Raw genomic sequence first — 19,744 nt, forward strand, 5'->3', positions numbered from 1 at the left:
TTTCAATTAAAAAGATCTTATGGCGTTCCCGTTGTGGCTCAGTGGTTAACGAATCTGACTAGGAACCATGAGGTTGCGGGTTTGATCCCTGGCCTTGCTCAGTGGGTTAAGGATCTGGTGTTGCCGTGGGCTGTGGTGTAGGTCGCAGACGCGGCTCAGATCCTGCTGTTGCTGTGGCTCTGGAGTAGGCTGGCGGCTACAGCTCCAATTAGACCCCTAGCCTGCGAACCTCCATATGCTGTGGGAGCAGCCCTAGAAAAGGCAAAAAGACCAAAAAAAAAACAAAAAAAAAAACCAAAAAAAAAAAAAAAAACAAAAAACAAAAGAAAGAAAAAAACTTAAAGTGTGCAAAGAAAATTGAAAGCCATTTGTCTAAGGGTAGGTGGGAACAGACATCTTTCCCATCTCCTAAGTAGGACCTAATTCTGGCCCAGAACCTATCAGAAACCATTTCAGTTCAACTGCTAAATATTTCTGAGAAGTAACTTACTTCCTATTCTGCTAAATTCTCCCACCTCCTAGAGTTCCTCTCTGTCTCAGGCCTTCAAAATGCCCAGTTACCCCTGTTAAAAAGCTTCCAAGTGGGAATCACCATTTAATTAATATTTACAGTATATTTCACGACACACATTTCAAGTTCTAAACAATGTCCTTTTTTTATTATTGTTACTGTTATTTCCCCCAATTTTTTCCCCTGCTGTACAGCATAGTGATGCAGTTACACATACATGTATACATTCTTTTTTCTCCCATTATCATGCTCCGTCATAAGTGACTAGACATAGTTCTCAGTGCTTAACACCAGGATCTCATCGCTAATCCATTCCAAAAGCAAGAGTTTGTATCCATTAACCCCAAGCTCCTGATCCATCCCACTCCCTCCTCCTCCCCCTAGGCAGCCACAAGTCTATTCTCCAAATCCATGATTTTCTACCAGTGGAACAGAATAGAGAAAGCAGAAATAAACCCAGACACCTGTGGTCAATTAATCTTTGATGAAGAGGCGAGAACATAAAATGGGAAAAAGACAGTCTTTTCAGCAAGTATTGCTGGGAAACCTGGACAGCTGCATGCAAATCAATGAAATTAAAACACACCCTCACACCATGCACAAAAAATAAACTCAAAATGGCTGAAAGACTTAAATATAAGACAAGACACCATCAAACTCCTGGAAGAGAATATAGGCAAAACATTCTCCGATATCAACCTTACAAATGTTTTCTCAGGTCAGTCTCCCAGAGCAACAGAAATAAAGGCAAAAATAAACCAATGGGACCTAATCAAACAATTTCAAATTATTAAACATTTCTATCATCACATAATGTGTACCTTGTACTGTGATAAGTCTAGGGGGAAAGAAATAAATCACAAAACCACAGTTCCTGCCCTTAAGGACCCACTATCTGTTATCAACCTAGGTTCCTGGATGCTTTCCTCAGTAGAAATAGATAAGAGGCCAGACAAGAAATTCAGGCAAGGCTTTATGGGCACTGGCAGGGAGGGAGAATAAGTAACATGTTCCCTTGCTCCCAGGTGGGGCGGGGTGGGGGGCAAGCTGGTCCCTTCAATGGGGTGAGGGTGGGGGTGGACCTACAGACTGGGCCAAGGAGTGGCTTAGGTGGTCTGCCCACACCCCTGGTGGGATCGTGGTAAGTACTTTTGCTCCTGGCACCTTAGCCCTGGCAGTTGGACTTTGGTCTTTTCGGATCTTGTCGATGATTTGTTCCAACTGCAAATAAGTGCAGTTATTTTTGGTGTCTTATACTTTCTTTGTATTCTGTTGGTTGAGGACACGTTTGTCCAGGTGTAAGCACTGTGCTTTGGAACTTGTTGCAAGATGGAGAAGGTCTTTGGAGGCATCTTGAGAAGGGCCATGCAAAATATATCTTCAAGGTCACAGGAAAAAAAGTGCCAACCTACATTCTTTTTTTAGGGCTGCACCCTCAGCTTGGTTCCTAGTCGAATTCGTTTCTGCTGCACCACGACAGGAACTCCTCAACCTACATTCAGATCAGAGCTCAGTGGCTGCTAGCACAAGCCAGAGCAGTGGAGCTGACCAACCTGAACCAAGCACCTCCCAATATCAGCTATTGCGTTAGGCTTGGGAGATGCAAAGAGGAGTGAGCTAGCTAAGATGCTTTTATTAAATGCCTCCTGTTTACCAGGTGCCATGGCAGGTACTGGGGACCTAGTCCGTGAAGATGGAAAGGAGTAGCCTAGAGAAGGAAGCAGCATCACAACTAACTCGGCGTTTCCTGTTCCTTGCTAAACCGCCCCAGCTTTAGCTCATTTTCCTTAGCTTGTTGACTCAATCTGTTCTCCACTTTAACATTCAGGATGATCTCCCTGATTACAAATCCAATCGTGTCAATGCCCTGCCTAAAATCTAGATGCCGCTCTCCATCACTTTGAGGAGAAAATTCAAAAACTGCACCCAGCATGCTGGAATTTTCATAATCTGCTCCTTGCTTCTTTCCAACCACCACCCTCTGTACTCTGTTACAACATATTCAACTACCAGCTTTCCCTGAAGAGAGGTACTCTCTCACATCACTGACTTTACACATGTTGTTCCCTCTGCCCGAAGGGCCCTTCCCTCATTTTTCAGCTCTTGAAAAAAGAAAAAAGAATGAAGCTGTCTCTGACTGATCTCGACACTTCCACACGCATCCCAAGGTGACTTGGAAGACCCTCCACTGGGGCCCTATAACACCTCCTCTGTCCTTCAGTCACAACACTCTGTTCTGTAACTGTCTGTACACTGTAGAGGCCACAAAACCCTGAGCTGTTATTCCCATACTTAGGATCTACTAGGCATTCAGGAAACTAAATACTTACTAAGGGACTGATTGAATGAAAAGTCCCAAGCACTGGCCGAAATCCAAGTGGGAGACAGACACATGGAGAAATCTTCAATTTAATGAATATTCATTGTGTATCTTCAATGTAAGTAGTATCTTGCCAGATACTTTAAAAATCAGAAACAGGGAGTTCCCGTCGTGGCACACTGGTTAACAAATCCGACTAGGAACCATGAGGTTGTGGGTTCAATCCCTAGCCTTGCTCAGTGGGTTAAGGATCCGGCGTTGCCGTGAGCTGTGGTGCAGGTTGCAGACACGACTCGGATCCCGCGTTGCTGTGGCTGTGGCATAGGCCGGCGGCTACAGCTCCGAATCGACCCCTAGCCTGGGAACCTCCATATGCCGCAGAAGCAGCCCAAAGAAATAGCAAAAAGACCAAAAAAAAAAAAAAAAATCAGAAACAGGAGTCCCTGTCGTGGGACAGTGGTTAACAAATCCGACTAAGTACCATGAGGACTCAGGTTCGATCCCTGACCTCGCTCAGTGGGTTAAGGATCCGGCATTGCCATGAGCTGTGGTGTAGGTCACAGATGCAGCTCCCCCGCATTGCTATGGCTGTGGCGTAGGCTGCAGCTCCGATTCAACCCCTAGACTGGGAACCTCTATAGGCTGCAGGTGCGGCCCTAAAAAGACAAAAGACAAAAAGAAAAAAAATCAGAAAACAAAGACACAGCTTCTATCTTTAAGCTGCTTTCAGAAGAGAGTGAGAAAGTAAATATGTACTCAAACAAAGAACGAGGTACAGTGAGCCATAAAAATGAAATAATGCCATTTACAGCAACATGGATGGGCCTGGAGATTATCATACTAAGAGAAGTAAGTCAGACAGAGAAAGACAGGGATCATGATATCTCTTATATGTGGAATCTAATAAAAATGGTACAAAAGAACTTACTTATAAAGTTAAAAAGTTATAAAGAGGGCAATGGGATGGCCATGGGATCACCACCTGTTTTCAAGAGTTGCTCTTTCAACTGCCCTAGTTATGCTGTGTAGGTAAGAATGCATCTTTTGTACTTCGTTCAGCCAAGTCTGACTAACTTTTCAGTAGGGACTAACAACAACAACAAGCGAAGAAAAAGTACAAAAGAACTTTTTTTTAAAAGATAGGGATTGTCAGCCAAGTATAACTGAAGCATAGCCAGAGAGTTCTCTCTGGATAGCTCATGCCTGGAACTTCCTTGAAAAACAGATCCAGCTCCTGGGGCCCCTGACCAGCTCCCCTAGGGTTTGGCCTGACTTACTTTCCCCTCCCTTTCACTAATCCCTCGTCCTGCTGTATGTAAACTCTGCAGATCCTGGTCCCTGGGGGAGGAGAAAAGCCCTCCTCTCTGTACTCCAGGCTTCTCTCCTGAACTTTTAGCCTGAACTGAGCTCTACCTGGCAACAGCCTCCTTTGCCCTACCCCTGAATCATTCTAATTTTGAGGCCCTGGAATTTCTTCGGATGCCTGAAACTCACCATTTTTCTCCTTCTTTTTTTTATTAAACACACACACACACACACACACACACACACACACACATACACACACACACACCCCTCTGTGGAACATACACCTTAGCCTGATCTTTGTCAAGGATGGTGCTATCCTTTAGGGTGTCTTAACATTTTTTTTTATCAAGGCTAGACTCAGACCAGACTCCAATGGCAGGTTCACCTTCCAGAGGCTTCCTCATGTCCACCCTTGCCAAAACAATAGAAAACAGCTTCTTTTCCCACTTCAAAACCCTCTTCCTCCGCTCATATAATGCCAATGTGGTTACAGATAATTCTAACAACTTTTGGGAAACAATGTGGCAATATTTGTCAAGAGCCCAGGTAACTCCTTTGACCAAGTTTTCTGTTCACATTCAGAAACATAGCCGAGGGAAATATTGGAATGCAAAACAAACATAATGCCAAAAGATGTTTTTTGTAGCAATATTTAAAAGAGAAAAAATTGGAAATAATACAGATGTCCAACAAGAGGGGGATTATTAAGTACACTGTGAATCATTCATTAATATAAAGTTATACACTCATTTTAAAATGTTTGTTAAAATTTAAATACATAAAAAATTCATAACAAGTAGAGTTCCCACTGTGGTGTAGTGGGTCAAGGATCCGACTGCAGCGGCTAGGGTCACTGTGGAGGTGCAGGTTTGGTCCCTGGCCCAGCGCATTGGGTTAAATAAAGATTGAGAACTTTGTCCAGATACTCATGTTGCAACAGAAGAAAGGGTGGGGGGAAAAATGTAATTGTAATGTATACATGTAAGGATAACCTGACCCCCTTGCTGTACAGTGGGAAAATAAAAACAATTATTAAAAAAAAAAAAAAAAAAAAAGATCCAGCACTGATGCAGCTATGGCATAGGTTGCAGCTTTGGCTCAGATTCAGTCCCTGGCCTGGGAACTTCCACATGCTGTCAGTGTGGCCCCCCAAAAATTCATAGCAAGTGAAAAAAAATGGTAAAAAATAATATGTAAAGTATGATCTCAGTAAGTAGAAAAATCACAAAGCAAAATTGAAACGTGTCTTGAGGTGGTGTGCTTCAGAAAACCTTTAACTTTACAAAATTTCTACAGTATGCATGTATTGCTTTTACAATCAGCAAAAAGTATTTTTCCTTAAATATATACCCTCTGTGGACTCATCAGCACAGTACCTGATGCATATTGGGCACTTAATAAATCCATGGTGAGTTAATTAAAGAAAGAAGGGATCCTATTTACTGCGTGAGGAGTAAGGAGCAGGGAAAGGTAACTGCACGTAGAATGAGGAGGCCTAGCTTTGAGACACAGAGAAGTTATGGCCTCTCTTCATCCAGAAAATGGAGAAGCATCTGCCTAACCCTCTTCAGGAGACTCTGGTGCGAAGCAAAGGAAGATCATGCCTGTGAAGTTATTTTGTAAATTGAAAAACTCTATACAGCATCTAAAGACACACAATAGGGGGCTGCTACTGTTATTTTTTTGCAGCAGAATGGGAGTGATATAAACCTGAAGCCCACCAAATAATCACTCCTTTCCCAGAACAGTTAACCAGTTTCCCCACTTCACCAGGTGCCCCAAGAGTGGGTATCTCCCGGGGAGGCATCTTGCAGAACTCAAATCGGTATAGAGTTATAATGTCAAAGTACTTAAAACATACAGTAAAAACCTTCCCCACCTACACCTGGAGTCTCTTTCAAGTGGCAATAACAATGCCTGATACTGCACTGGCTTCCTCTACCTCCGGCTTCTCCCTCCAACAAATTCTGCACTTTATCATCAAAATAATCGTTCTGTAACATTGAATCATGGACTCCTTTACAATCACATGGTCCAAAGTTCTTCCTTACTTTAAAGATGAGGAATCTAAGGCCCAGAGAGGTTAAAGGAATGTCATTGAATCGAGGTCCTAATAGGAATGTCACTGCCATCCGCAAAAGCCTTCAGATAAATCCCTAACTCTTTAGGCTAACATGCAAAGCCCTTTCCACCCCACCTACAACCCACCTATTGATACTCCTCTCCCTCTAGTCTCCCTCACAAACCCTTGAACCCGACTGATTTCCTCTCTATTCCTTGAACGCATGCCACACACATGGCCTCATCTCAGATGGTTTCATGGAATGTCCTTCCACCTGCTCTTCCAACCTTCTCACATGTGTGAGGGTCACTGGCTCTGGAAGCCCTCTCTGACCAGCTTAGCCCACAGGGCAGCTCTCCTACCTTTGAACTCCCGAAGTTCTCACTGTCCATTACAACTCTTTGTTTTTTAATTTTTTTAATTTTTTGTCTTTTTAGGGCCTCACTCGCGGCATATGGAGGTTCCCAGGTCAAGGGTCGAATCAGAGCTGTAGCCGCCGGCCTACACCACAGCCACAGCAAGGTGGGATCCAAGCCGCATCTGCAACCTACACCATAGTTCACGGGAACACCACTGAGCGAGACCAGGGATCAACCCACTGAGCGAGACCAGGGATCAAACCTGCATCCTCATGGATGCTAGTCAGGTTCATTAACCACTGAGCCATGATGGGAACTCCTGTCCGTCACAACTCTTGGCCTGTGTTTAATTATATGCAGTCCTGATACTGTGATTTCTATGTTCACCTGTCTTATTGCCTCTCCCTCCACCCAGACCAAAACCTCCTAAAAGACAAGGGTTGTACTTTCTGTTTCTCCACATCTACCCATGACGGAGAACATTTCCTTGAGCACCTACTGTATGGAAACTGCTGTTCTGGGTACTTTGCGTAATGTTATTTCATTTGGTCCTCACAATTTTCTCATAAATGTGAAAACTGAAGCTCAGAGAACAAAACACTGAGGTCACACAACCAAAACGTGGCAGAATCGTGAAGGGAATCCAGGTCCCCGAGCCTCAAAAAGCCTTCAGTCATAAACGATGCAGCCCCTCTGTTCCAATCCCTGCAGCACCTGGGACGGGGCACATGACTCGCAGCAGATGATCAAGGCCATGGGAGATAACATGTGCTGGCAGATGTCTCCGGAGCAAAAGACAATGGCACTGAAACAGCTGCAGGGCCACATGTGGAGGGCAGCATTCAAAGCTGAGTGCATGAAAGCAGAGTTCTTTGAAGATAGAGTTCCCTCAGTCAGGAAATGGAGATAGGCTGGAATGTCAGGGAGTAGAGGCACAGAAACTATTACTTGGGCAATCTGCGGAGGGAGATATTCCTGAGCTTGTTGATGGTCACTTTGATACCAACACTGGACACAAAGTGGAGGGTAAGAGTTATCGAAAGATTGCCAACAGCATTGGGTACTCTACCAGCAACATCTTGTTTCTGAAGGATGTCACCCAAGAGGCCAGTGCTGCTGAGGAGTCAGACGTGCATGTGGCTACTGTGGTGAGAGACCTGGCAACTCGGGATCAGCAAACGGTGAGAAGACTTTCTGCAGCCTCACACTGAACTTGCCTTCCTCCATCTAGTGGGGAAGGCGCTAGGGAAGACCAAACTGTCTTCACAGAGTGCTCCCTGCAGCCTCGTTTTATTCTGATGGTAGAAGTAATTTACTTAAAAAATACACTAAGGTATGTAAGTGTGTATATGCATATGTTCAAATTACCTTTTCACAGGCACATAAAAAAAGAGTTGTCAGTCAGAGCACACGTTGGACATTTGGAAAACAACAATGGCAACAACTGTATGACACACTTAATGCCTGGAAATAACACTTGAACAAAGTGAAAAACAGCCTTTTGAGTCTTTCTGACACCTAAATTCTTTTTTTTTTTTTTTTTTTTTTTGGTCTTTTTGCCTTTTCTTGAGCCACTCCCACTGCGTATGGAGGTTCCCAGGCTAGGGGTCCAGTCAGAGCTATAGCTGCCAGCCTACACCAGAGCCACAGCAACGCAGGATCCAAGCTGCGTTTGCAACCTACACCACAGCTCATGGCAACGCTGGAGGCTTAACCCACTGAGCAAGGCCAGGGATCGAACCTGAAACCTCATGGTTCCTAGTCAGATTTGTTAACCACTGTGCCATGACGGGAACTCCTCTGACACCTAAATTCTTATGCTATATAATTTTGTTCTTTTTGGAAAAAAAAAATCTAAATCATAGTAAAACATTATAGACCCTCAGTGGTTATGCCTGGTTAAGCCTGGGAACCTCCATATGCTGCGGGAGCAGCCCAAGAAGTGGCAAAAAGACAAAAAACAAACAAACAAACGAAAAAACATTATAGACTGAAATCTGACTATAGTATGGACATTTACAGTCTCAACTTTAAAAGAAATTAAAAAGAGGTCACAATCTTCAGAGGATACAAAGTAGTTACAAAGGGTCACTACGTCTATCTTGTAGAATACATAAGTTGTGTTCTGTTAGGAAGGGCTTTGAGCTGCAACAAGAGCCTTACTGAGAGGATATATGGAGGAAAGACACTTTAATTAGGGGAATGGTTGCAAGGATCAAACCTTGCAATCTTAGCTATCTCCAATGAAGCATTTACTGAGCAGAGATGTCATAGTAATATAATTACATCACATCAGAAAAGGTTGGAAAACTGAGTACAACTATAAAGCCTTAGGTGTAATTGTCATTGTGTTCTGGTCTAAACCACGTAGATATTTTAATTCAATCATCCAGCGCTGAAAAAATAAATAAGTGAATAAATAAACCTTGCTGCCCCTAACCCAGCCTGTGCCTTGTGAGGGCAGGCGCACTGGAACTGCTCACCGCTCACTGAGCTGGTCCCAGGGTGGGGCGGAGTGCCAAGGTACACACGACAGGAAACAGAACAAGCTTGATGCACCCCTCCTCTGAGCCCACACTGGGTTTCCCTGGCTCCCTGGAGGGCTTCTGAGCTTCCTAGCATTAACCCTTCACCCTTTGCCAATCTTGGCAGCAGACCCACAATGTTTCACAGGCAGCTCATCTGGGAGCTCTGACCAAATGGGCAAGATGACAGGATATGAAAAGCCAAATTCCTCTGAAGAAGAGTCAGAAAAGTAAGCAGCTGGCTCCCTGGGAAGGAGGGAGCCCCTCCCTATGGCCACCCAGTTTCAGCTCCTGTGTTTTCTTTTCAGGGCCTGTCAGACAACTTTGAGACTGCAGGGACAACACCTTGCCAAAAGCCCTGTCAAAGAGGGCAGGTTGGAAGAAGACCTGATGCTGTGTGAACCCAGGTCCCAGGAGGACCTGTGTCTCTCCTGCCTCGCCCCGACCCAGAGCTGTATCTTCCACATGCCCACCTGGAAGCAGGCTTTTGGTGGTAACAGCATTTATTGAGTGCCTACTGTGTGCCTACTATACCTGGGCTTTAAATGTTCATCCCAATTAATTCTTATTAATGGTCTCTGAACTGCACAGTCCATTGCAGTAGTTAAGGATATAGGATCCAGGATCTAACTGTCCAAAATCAGAATCCCAGCTCCACCCCTTATATGTTATATGAACTTGGACCTGCTATTTAACTTTTCTGTGCCTCAATTTCTCATCTGACAAATGACAGCTACCCTAATTCCTAGAAATGTATGAAGATTAACTGAATTAACAAGTATTAAATGCTCAGCGTTCCTATTATGGCTCAGCAGGTTAAGAACCTGACTAGTATCCATGAGTATGTGGGTTTGATCCCTGGCCTCACTCAGTGTAGGTTAAGGATCCAGTGCTGTTGCAAGCGTCAGTATAGGTCACAGATGCAGCTCGGATTTGACCCCTAGCCTGGGCCTTCCACGTGCCCCAGGTATGGCTATAAAAAGGGAAAAAAAAAAGTATAAAATGCTCAATACATGTTGGCTACTATAATAACTATTATGTGGGAACTGTCTGCATTTTACAGCAACTGAGTCTTGAAGAGCTTATGTCACTTGCCAAGGTCATACAGTTAATGAAGGACAAAGTATGGATTCAAACCCAGGTCCAGTCTACCTGACTCCAAAAGCACATGGACACTTGACAAGCTCAGGGCCTGAAGCTTCTCTGTCTCTCTTTCTGTCTCTGTCTCTCGGTAAACTGCTCTTAGTAGCTGCTGGGTGGTGAAAGAAAAACAAAAGTCCTTAGATTTTAATTACATTCCCAGGGTCATCATGGAGAAGTAGACGGGTGCAAGGCCTAGAGCCAGCCCTAGGAATGTGGGGTCTGGAAGACTTTCACTCACCCTGCCCCCTGTGATTTTACACAAGAACACTGGGCTAAAGTGAATATCACAGGCAGTATTGAAAGAGAAAGAAGTTACACAAGGGCCCCAAGAAGCCTTAGCAGAGGGGGTTTTCAGCACAGAGGGCAGGTCCCACCAAGTTGACTTGGGGCCTCAGTGTGGTCAAAGGGACACACGCCTAATATGGGAACCTCAGAAAATATTTGGCACCGGTTGCTCTGAGCATTTTTGTGCATCTTTCTCTCCACCTCACCCTTAGCTACTGTTCAATCTCCTGGTCTGAACGGTTCCCTAGAGACAATTCCACAAGGCCTCCAACTGCCCTGACCTCTCACTGCCATTGTCCTTCTTAACAGTGGCTAACAGTGGCCTGCTTCTTGCTTGTCAAAGTGCCTCTAACCTTCCCGGAATAGGATGATTCCTCTGTCATAGAAGCTCTCAAATCCCCTGGATCCTACTCACAAGCCCAAAGGTGATGATGGCTAAATACTCAACACTGAATTTCTGAGAGATGACTTCAGACAGCTCAGGAAGGTCTGGTGTGTCATCCTCCACTGCCACACCCTCACACAGCCAAGAATAAAACAAAATACATTTCAGACCAGATTAAGGCAAATTCTAACATCTTTTTAATCAGCCCTCTGACAACACGTTACTAGTATGTTGCATAAAAAGCAGAAACATAAAGAGAGCAAACCCAGCTCCTGAATCACTTCCACACTCTGACCTACATGCTCACACTCCCGTTCACTCACAGCACCCACTCTCAACTCTTAGTTGGTAGGAACAGACGTTAGGGCTCCACAAGGGTTCACATATGCGTTACGAGGCAACTTTAAGAACATAACCCCACCCTTCACCATACGCAAATGCTGGGAGCTGGAGGGGGCACATGCGTCCCCCTGAGCCCTGTGTGTTCTGTCAGGCTCTATGGGGAAAGAGGAAAACATGAAGCAGAGACCCTGGTGGCTATGAAATGAATTTCCTCCTCTCTGTTTCAGGGAACTACAGGCAGGAAAGAAACAGCCAGGAAAGTTATCAAACAATCTTAGCCCACTTCGGAAACTGAAAGGGATGCTCAGGGCTGGGGAGGGAGTGGGGGGAGGACAGGAAGGAAGTCTTGTCACAACAAAACAGAGTCTCTATGATGGCAGGGTACCTACCAACTAGGCCTCCTTCCCCAGCACCACGAGGACTCCTGGCTCCAGAGACTCCTCACCACCTGCAGGGCACATCACGAGGCCACTGCGACACAGTGCTGTGCAAGAGGGGCACAGACAGAACTCACTACCTGCTTGTAGGGGGGGAGACATGCATGTGAGACATAATAAATACACACACACACACACACACACACACACACAAGAAAGAAGCATTCACAGCTCTGTCACACCTGCCCTGGCCTCTGAGACGGATTACAGAAGCAGAACTTGAGAGCAAAGATTTTCTCACCCCAATCCAACAATTCCCAGATGGGAAAACTCAAGTCCAGAGTGAGCAATTGACTTTCTCATAGTAACAAAGAAACTGGTTGCTGAGCTGACTCAGAACCAGCTCTCCTCACTCCCAGCCCATGGCTCTGCCCACACCCCACCCCATACCCCTATCTCTGCAGGTCCCTAAGGTCACAGTGTGTGAACATCCCAAAATAAACCATAGAAACTCTTCATTGTCCTCCCTCGAGGTAGGGAGTGTAGATGGATCAGCCTGGCAAATGTGCTGCGCCTGCTCCGCATTTCCTCCTGGGGCTCTGCACAGCGGCTCAGAGCCCGGAGGGAGACCGACCCTCCATTTCAGAAAGATGGGGAGCAGGCAGACCCCTGCGTGGGTGACAGATTTCACTTCACATGTCAGGCTGCCCCACCACCATCCCCACCCGTGCTCTCAGCATGTCTCTGCTCTTCATGGGGTGAAGCACTTGAACTTCATGGAAAATTCCACCTCCATGTCAGGGTGGCTGGGCCTGAGAAGAACCACAGTGCAACTGCTCCTCTCCCGGCACTCAGCCCCACTGAGCCCCAAACCTCACGGATGTTGCCCTGCCCTCCCCAATCTCGTCCCACCCAGGCAGTAAGCCACCTCGAGTGACAGGCAGAGAGGTGAAACCCACAAGAGAGGAGAGAAGCAAACGAAGGGTGACAGGAAAGTGAGTAATAAAAGATGCTGCCTCAAACACCACTCCCCAGTATGAGCATCAGCATAATTTTATCCATTCTTAGATGGGAACGACCCCTCCAACAGCCCAGAGAAAGAAGGAAAGCAGAGACTACAGTGTCAGCCTCACAAAGGGACGAGATCCAAACTACAGGTGGCTGGAGAAGGCAAGATTCCATTGCCTTCCAGAAACCCAGACATCCAGCCCCAACTCAGTCTCAAATACCAGTGTTTGAGAAATTTTGCTTTTGGTTGGTCCCAAGGTGAGACATCTCAATTACTAACAAAGATCCCAGGTAACACTCACACGGACAGTCTGAGCACCGCTCTGTGAGAATCCCACCTCATCACGTCCCCACAGGACTGCTAAGTGGTTAAGAGCACAGGCCAGAAAGTCCTCCAGGCAACCTGCCTTCAAATTCTGGCTCAAGCCCTGCAGCTGCAAGGCCTTGGGCAACAGACTACATCTTAGTCCCCACATCTGTAAAAAAAAGGGGGGGGGCTCATAAAAGTACCTACCACATGTGCCCTTGTGAGGAACAAATGAGGTCATCTGGTTATTTAAAGTGTTTAGCACACTGCCTGGCCTGCAGTAAGCACACAATATTTGTTGATTGTCAGTTGTTCTATTAGTACACGACTAGTGGTACTAGTTGTCAACTGTACTGTCACCAGCAATGTCAATCAATGCGCTGGCTGTTAGGAGTTTCTACTGCAGTATGTATACATCAAATGCCTTACCCCCGAGGAATGGGCAGGTCAAGAAATTTTTAAGCAGTAGGAGCCTTCCAAGGACGTTTCTAGACCTAGGAGCCTAGCTACTAGCTTCTCCTTCTAAGGCACTTCTTCCTCTCCACCCTCCTGGTCTCACCCCTCCACCTTCTGCCCGTGGACAGGTGCTCTCAACACAACCTTACATTCACGCTGTGCTCTGGGTTTCATAAAGAAAGCCAAAGGGCCTTAGAGTGCGTGACTGCCTGCCCTTCTCCGCCACCTTTCTCCAGAAGTTCTTCCTTTCTCCCTCCCTCCCACCTCGCCCCTCGTCACGTAACAGCGCCCATTTGCCAAAGACTTACATTACAGGCAGGTAGTAAGTGACCCCCAGGTTAAGAATGTCTATCTCGCCCAAACCCTGAAAAGGCACCCTGATCAACAGAGGAAAGGGTGATGAGGAGCGGAACTCAGCCCTGTGCCTTGTGACGAGGAGACCAGGCCGAGCAGTTCCGCACAGGCGCAGCCCCCGGGCTCGCTCCCGCTTCCCCGCCTCAGCCTCCACCACTCACTCGCTCCAGCCCCAGCTCCTTGGGGAGCTTCTTCCCACTGCCTGGGCAGCACTTCCACCTGCACAGTCCACAGGCACCTTGTCTAAACATTTCCAGGTCTGAGTTAGCATCTCGGGCCCGAGACAACCTCCCCTCATCCTTATCTCAGGGTTCGTGGCATCTGATCACCCAAGAGCCCTAACTGGACGCCGCTCCCCCTCATCTTCAGGCCTCCTCCTCACCACCCTCTCCTCTCGGGTCACTCGCCAAGGCCTGCTCGTCTTCCAAAGGCTCTCCTGTCCCCTGTTCCCCAGGCCTTCTGCTCTCCCCGTTCAGATCTCAGCCTCTCATGGGGACGCTCCACAGCCACAGTTCTCCCTACATAACAGCTGCCAGAGCACATGTCCCAAAACACAGATCTGACCAGGTCACTTCCCACTTAAAGCCGCTGGTGGTTCCTCAGTCACGAGAGTCCAAACTCCTTAAGCTGCTCGTCGAGACTTTCACCATTTCATACAACCCTGCCCTTCCTGCCACCAAAGAGGGTCCCAAATGAGACCAGGCCAAAAATATCCACCCTTCACTCCATCCTAAAAGACCAGCCAACTGGGTACAGGATACCTGGGAGTGGGTCCCCTCTCACACAGACATTAGTCAAGTTAGTTTTATCTGATGGTGGATCCTTGGAAGGAATGATACAGATTTCAAAGAGGAAGAGGAAAGAAAATGCATGGCGGGTGTTCAAGCCGGAGGGCCTGAGCTCATCGTTCTGCCGCAGGGAAGGCTGAGGCCTAGAGAAACAAGTCTGCTAATTCAAGGTCAAGCTTAGTCACCAGCCCCAGGACCCAGGTCCCCTGGCCCACAATCCTGCTTCTTCTGCAAACAGGCTTAGAACTGCTTGGGATTCTCACAGGCCTCCCCTTTCCCTGCACGCAACTCAGGACCCCCTTCCAGACCCACAAGCCTATTGATTCTAAGATGACCTGGAAGAAACAGAACAGGGAAACTCAACCTGTGGCACCAGTTCAGCGTGGAACTTCTAGGGACAAACACAGGGGCCTTTGACTATAGAGAAAAAAAAAAAAAAATAGGCCTATTGTCTTGATGGGTGGAACCAAACCACAGCAGGATCAAGGAAACCAGTTCTATGCCAGATATCAGGACTTGGCACTAAAATACCAGAGTGGAGAAGGAGGAAAAGAGAAAGAAACATATCCTCTAAGAAAATAAAGGAGTTCTGGTCGTGGTTCAGTGGTTAACAAACCTGACTAGGATCCATGAGGAAGCGGGTTCGATCCCTGGCCTCGCTCAGTGGGTTAAGGATCTGGCATTGCTGTGAGCTGTGGTGTAGGTCACAGATGTGGCTCAGATCCTGAGTTGCTGTGGTCTGGTGTAGCTGGCAGCTGCAGCTCTGATTGGACCCCTAGCCTGGGAAACTCCATATGCTTCGGGTGTGGCCCTAAAAAGGCAAATAAATAAATAAATAAATAACATCTTCAATTAAAGACAAAAGAAGTGATACCTTAAAAAAAAAAAAGAAAGAAAGAAAATAAGGACATTACAACAGTTCTTACTCACCCCTGGTTTTTGTTTTGTTAGTGTTTTTCTTTTTTTCCTCTCCTCTCTCTCTCTTTTTTTTTTCTTTTTTTCTTTTTAGGGCTGCACCTGTGGCATGTGTAAGTTCCTGGGCTAAGGGTTGAATCAGAGCTGCAGCTACTGGCCTACGCCACAGTCACAGCAATGCCAGATCCAAGATGCACCTGCAACCTAAACTGCAGCTTGTGGCAACGCCAGATTCTTAACCCAGTGATCGAGGCCAGGGATTGAATCTGCATCCTCATGGACGCTAGGCCAGGTCTTAACCCACCGAGTCACATCAGGAACTCCCTGTTGTTATTTGTTTGTTTGCTTTTTAGGGCCGTGCTCACAGCATATGATATGGAGGTTCCCAGGCTAGGTGTCAAATCTGAGCTGCAGCTGTCAGCCTATGCCACAGTCACAGCAACACAGGATCCGAGCCACATCTATGACCTACATCACGGCTCATGGCAAAGGTGGATACCCCACCCACTGAGAGAGGCCAGGGATTGAACCCCCATCCTAGTCTGATTTGTTTCTACTGCACCACAGTGGGAACTCCTGGTATTTTTTAAATTCAATTTTATTAACAATTTTATTAACAAATTAACGATGTTTGTTAATTTCTGCTGTACAGCAAAATGATTCAGCCAGGAGTTCCCATTATGGCTTAGCGGTAACAAACCCGACTGGTATCCATGAGGATTCGGGTTGGATCCCTGGCCTCACTTGGTGGGTTAAGGATTCAGCATTGCTGAGAGCTGTGGTGTAGGCTGCAGACTTGGCTCAGATCCCGAGTTGCCACGGCTATGGCATAGACTGACAGCTACAGCTGGAATCTGACCCCTAGCCTGGGAACTTCCATATGCCTCAGGTGTGCCCCTTAAAAAAAAAAAAAAAGGAAAGAAAAAAGTGATTCAGCTATACATATGCGCATATCTATTCCCATATCAGTTATCGTAGAATATTGAGTAGATTTCCCCGTGCTATACAGCAGGTGCCCATTGACCATCCATTCCATATACAAAGGTGTGCATTTGCCAGTGCTAAACCTCCAATTAACTGCTCCCCCCACTTTCCCTTTGATAACCATAAGTTTGTTTTTGAAGTCTGTGAGTCTGTTTCTGTTTTGTAAATAAATTCATCTATATCATTTTTTAAGATTCCACATATAAGTGATATCATGTGATATTTGTCTTTGTCTGTTGTTGGTTTTTTTTTTCCCCTCACATAGGCCTCTGAATTCCCCAGGATATGGGAGGGCCAGGGACAGGAAAAGAAGCTTCCCTGGGGGGTGGAGGACTCATGAGGAGATTCGATGGCTCCACTGTAAGACTGTTAGGAGAGAAAAAACCTACTCTACCATTTCCCTAAGAATAAGTTAAAAAAAAAAAAAAATAGCACGAAACCCTCTACCCCTCAACAAAGGCAACAAACCCTCCTGCAAAATACAGGGGACGTATTTGGGGACTGGGAACCTGACCACCTGCAGGAAACAGGAGGAGGGAAAAGCACAAAAGCCTGAGCCTTAAACAACAACTCTTTCACGAGCACATCCTCCCCAGCCACCGAGTCTGAAGCTACTTGGTATGATTTCAAAGTGCCAGAAAGTCTTGGTTCAGCCCATAAAATGTCCCCAACCATATTCCTTGATACCTAGAGACTCGTCCCTTTGGACTTGATCCTTTGCATGACTGAACACTTATTTAGACTGAAGGACAAAGTCTCATGCTCACCCCCGACAAAGTCTATCACTCCTCCTTCCTGTCCTGGCACAAGCTGTTCCTCTACCTGTAACATCCGTCCTTCCCCTGCCCTTGCCCTCAGCAAACTCACAGGGCGCGTGCCCTCAGAGTGGGAAGGGCCTCCACAGACAAAAGAGTGTGGTTCCCTCTCTGTGCTCCCACAGTTCATTGAACATACTTATATTTCAACGTTTATAACATCACAAAGTAATGATATTTCATTTTTATTTTTGAAAATTAAGGTAAAGTATGAAAAAAACGATTGCCCGTGTTCCATTCTCCACCCATCATCTAGGCTTACTCAGTTTAATATATGGACATATTTCTACCAGTCTCCTTTCCTAGGTGGCAAACTGGAATCTCCCTGAAATGCAATGGCAATATACATCCCTCCACCCCCGTTCATACAGTTCTAGAGGTAGAAGCCCAAAATGGGTGTCACTGGGATAAAATCGAGGTGTTGGCAGGATGGTATTCCTTCTGGAGATCCAAGGAGCAAAACCGCTCCCTTCCCTGCTCCAGTTTCCAGGGGCCACTTGCATTCCTTGGCACGCAGCCCCTGCATCTGCAAAGCCAGCAATGCTGGTGGAGTCTTTCTCACGCTGCGCTGTTCTGACCCTGACTCTCCTGCCTCCCTCCTTCACTTATGAGGAAGCTTGTGATGACACTGGGCCCAGCTGGAAAACCCAGGATATTCTCACTGTCTCAAGATCCTGAACTTCATCACATCTGCAGAGTTCCTTTTCCCCTAAAAAGTAACATTCACAGGTTCCAGGGATCAGGATGGGGACGTTTGAGGAAGACCATTATCTGCCTAAACTTGACCCACACCCAAACTTGCTTTGCCTTCCTTCTCTTTCCTTTTTCTGATCCACACGCAGGAGCACGAGCCTCGACGTGAAACACACTAGCTCTGTCATTAACTGGCTGGATGACCCTGGAGCCATCACTTCGTCTCCTTTAGCCCCTTCTTCCTCATCTGTAATACGAGGATAACTCTTACCGCACTGGGAAATGACAGTAAGATGGCAGGTGAGACATCTAAGGCATTAAACACAGTGCCTGCTACGTGATGAGCCTGAAGTAAACCTCCCTTTCAACCCCTGTCTTTTTCTATCCTGTTTTCTCTCACCCTCGTCCATCTTCTCCTTCATCTCCTTGCACATCAGTGACTCATTCTTATTATTTAGCCAAAAAGGTTGTACACATATCCCTTGTGATTCTGCTTCAGTGCTTCTTCAGATGGGAGTCTGTTATCAGTGGAGATAGCTAGCTATATCTACATGGAGAGATCTGTTTTTTAAAAAGTCTTTTTTTTTCTTTCTTTCTTTCTTTTTTTTTGTCTTTTTTTCATTTTTTAATTACTCAAATGAATTTATCACATCTGTAGTTGTATAATGATCATAACAATCTGATTTCACAGGATTTCCATCCCACAGCCCAAGCACATCCCCCCACCCCCCAAACTGTCTCCTCCGGAGACCATAAGTTTTTCAATGTCTGTGAGTCAGCATCTGTTCTGCAAAGAAGTTCTGTCTGTCCTTTTTTCAGATTCCACATGTCAGTGAAAGCATTTGATGTTGGTGTCTCATTGTATGGCTGACTTCACTTAGCATGATAGTTTCTAGGTCCATCCATGTTGCTAAAAATGCTGGTATTTCGTTCTTTTTGATGGCTGAGTAATATTCCAGCCGCACCCACAGCAAATGGAAGTTCCCAGGCTAGGGGTTGAATCGGAGCTACAGACGCCAACCTATGCCACAGCCACAGCAACACCAGATCCAAGCTGCATCTGTGACCTACACCCAGCTCAGGGCAATGCTGGATCCTTTAACCCATCAAAAGAGGTCAAGGATCGAACCTGCATTCTCATGGATGCGAGGCAAATTCATTTCCGATGAGCCACAATGGGAACTCCCTCTTTTCTTTTCTTTTTCTTTTTTTTTTTCTTTCTTTCTTTTTTAATGAGAGCTGCAACATTTATTTCAGGTTCTCGCTCTCTCTTTTTGTGTTTTTTTTTTTTTTTTCTTTTTTGCCACACAGGCAGTATGTAGGAATTCCTAGGCCAGGGATTGAACCTACACCACACAGCCCCAACCAGAGTCACAGCAGTAAGAACACAGGAGCCTCAACCTGCTAGGCCATCTAAGAACTCCCTAAAACATTTTTTTATGTTCACATGAAACTTTATATGTTCTTTTAACTTATACCTGCCAGTCCTAATTCTGCCCTGTTAATTTCTACATATGTTTCCTTATTTCCTATTTCTAAGGGCTTTATATGTAGGTACAGTCTTCACCCCAAACCCCAGACATCCAAGTTAATACTAGGAAATATTATGGGAGTAGATTTAGACAAGTCTTTGTATTGCTAAGAACTTAAGGTTTCTGTGCCCTGTCAGACGTGATGTCACCAGCTGTTCTCAAAGCAGCATCAGCGGGCAGCTGTAACCTTACATTTTCATGGTCTCCTCTTATAAAAACAGAAAGGAGGCAACATGTATAAGGACCAATAGCTCCTGTTAATTACGTGTTAACAC

General features: G+C 46.0%; 1 protein-coding gene and 1 pseudogene across 2 annotated transcripts in view; one reads left to right on the plus strand and one right to left on the minus strand.

The window, feature by feature from the left end:
• Positions 1–19,744, minus strand: part of ATP5SL (ATP5S like) — a 158,538-nt gene that overhangs the window by 73,888 nt on the left and 64,906 nt on the right. The window lies entirely within an intron of this gene.
• LOC100620675 lies at positions 7,020–8,123 on the plus strand (annotated as a pseudogene).

This window comes from Sus scrofa, chromosome 6 (genome assembly GCF_000003025.6).
Source record: "Sus scrofa isolate TJ Tabasco breed Duroc chromosome 6, Sscrofa11.1, whole genome shotgun sequence".
NCBI classification, from domain to species: Eukaryota; Metazoa; Chordata; class Mammalia; order Artiodactyla; family Suidae; genus Sus; species Sus scrofa.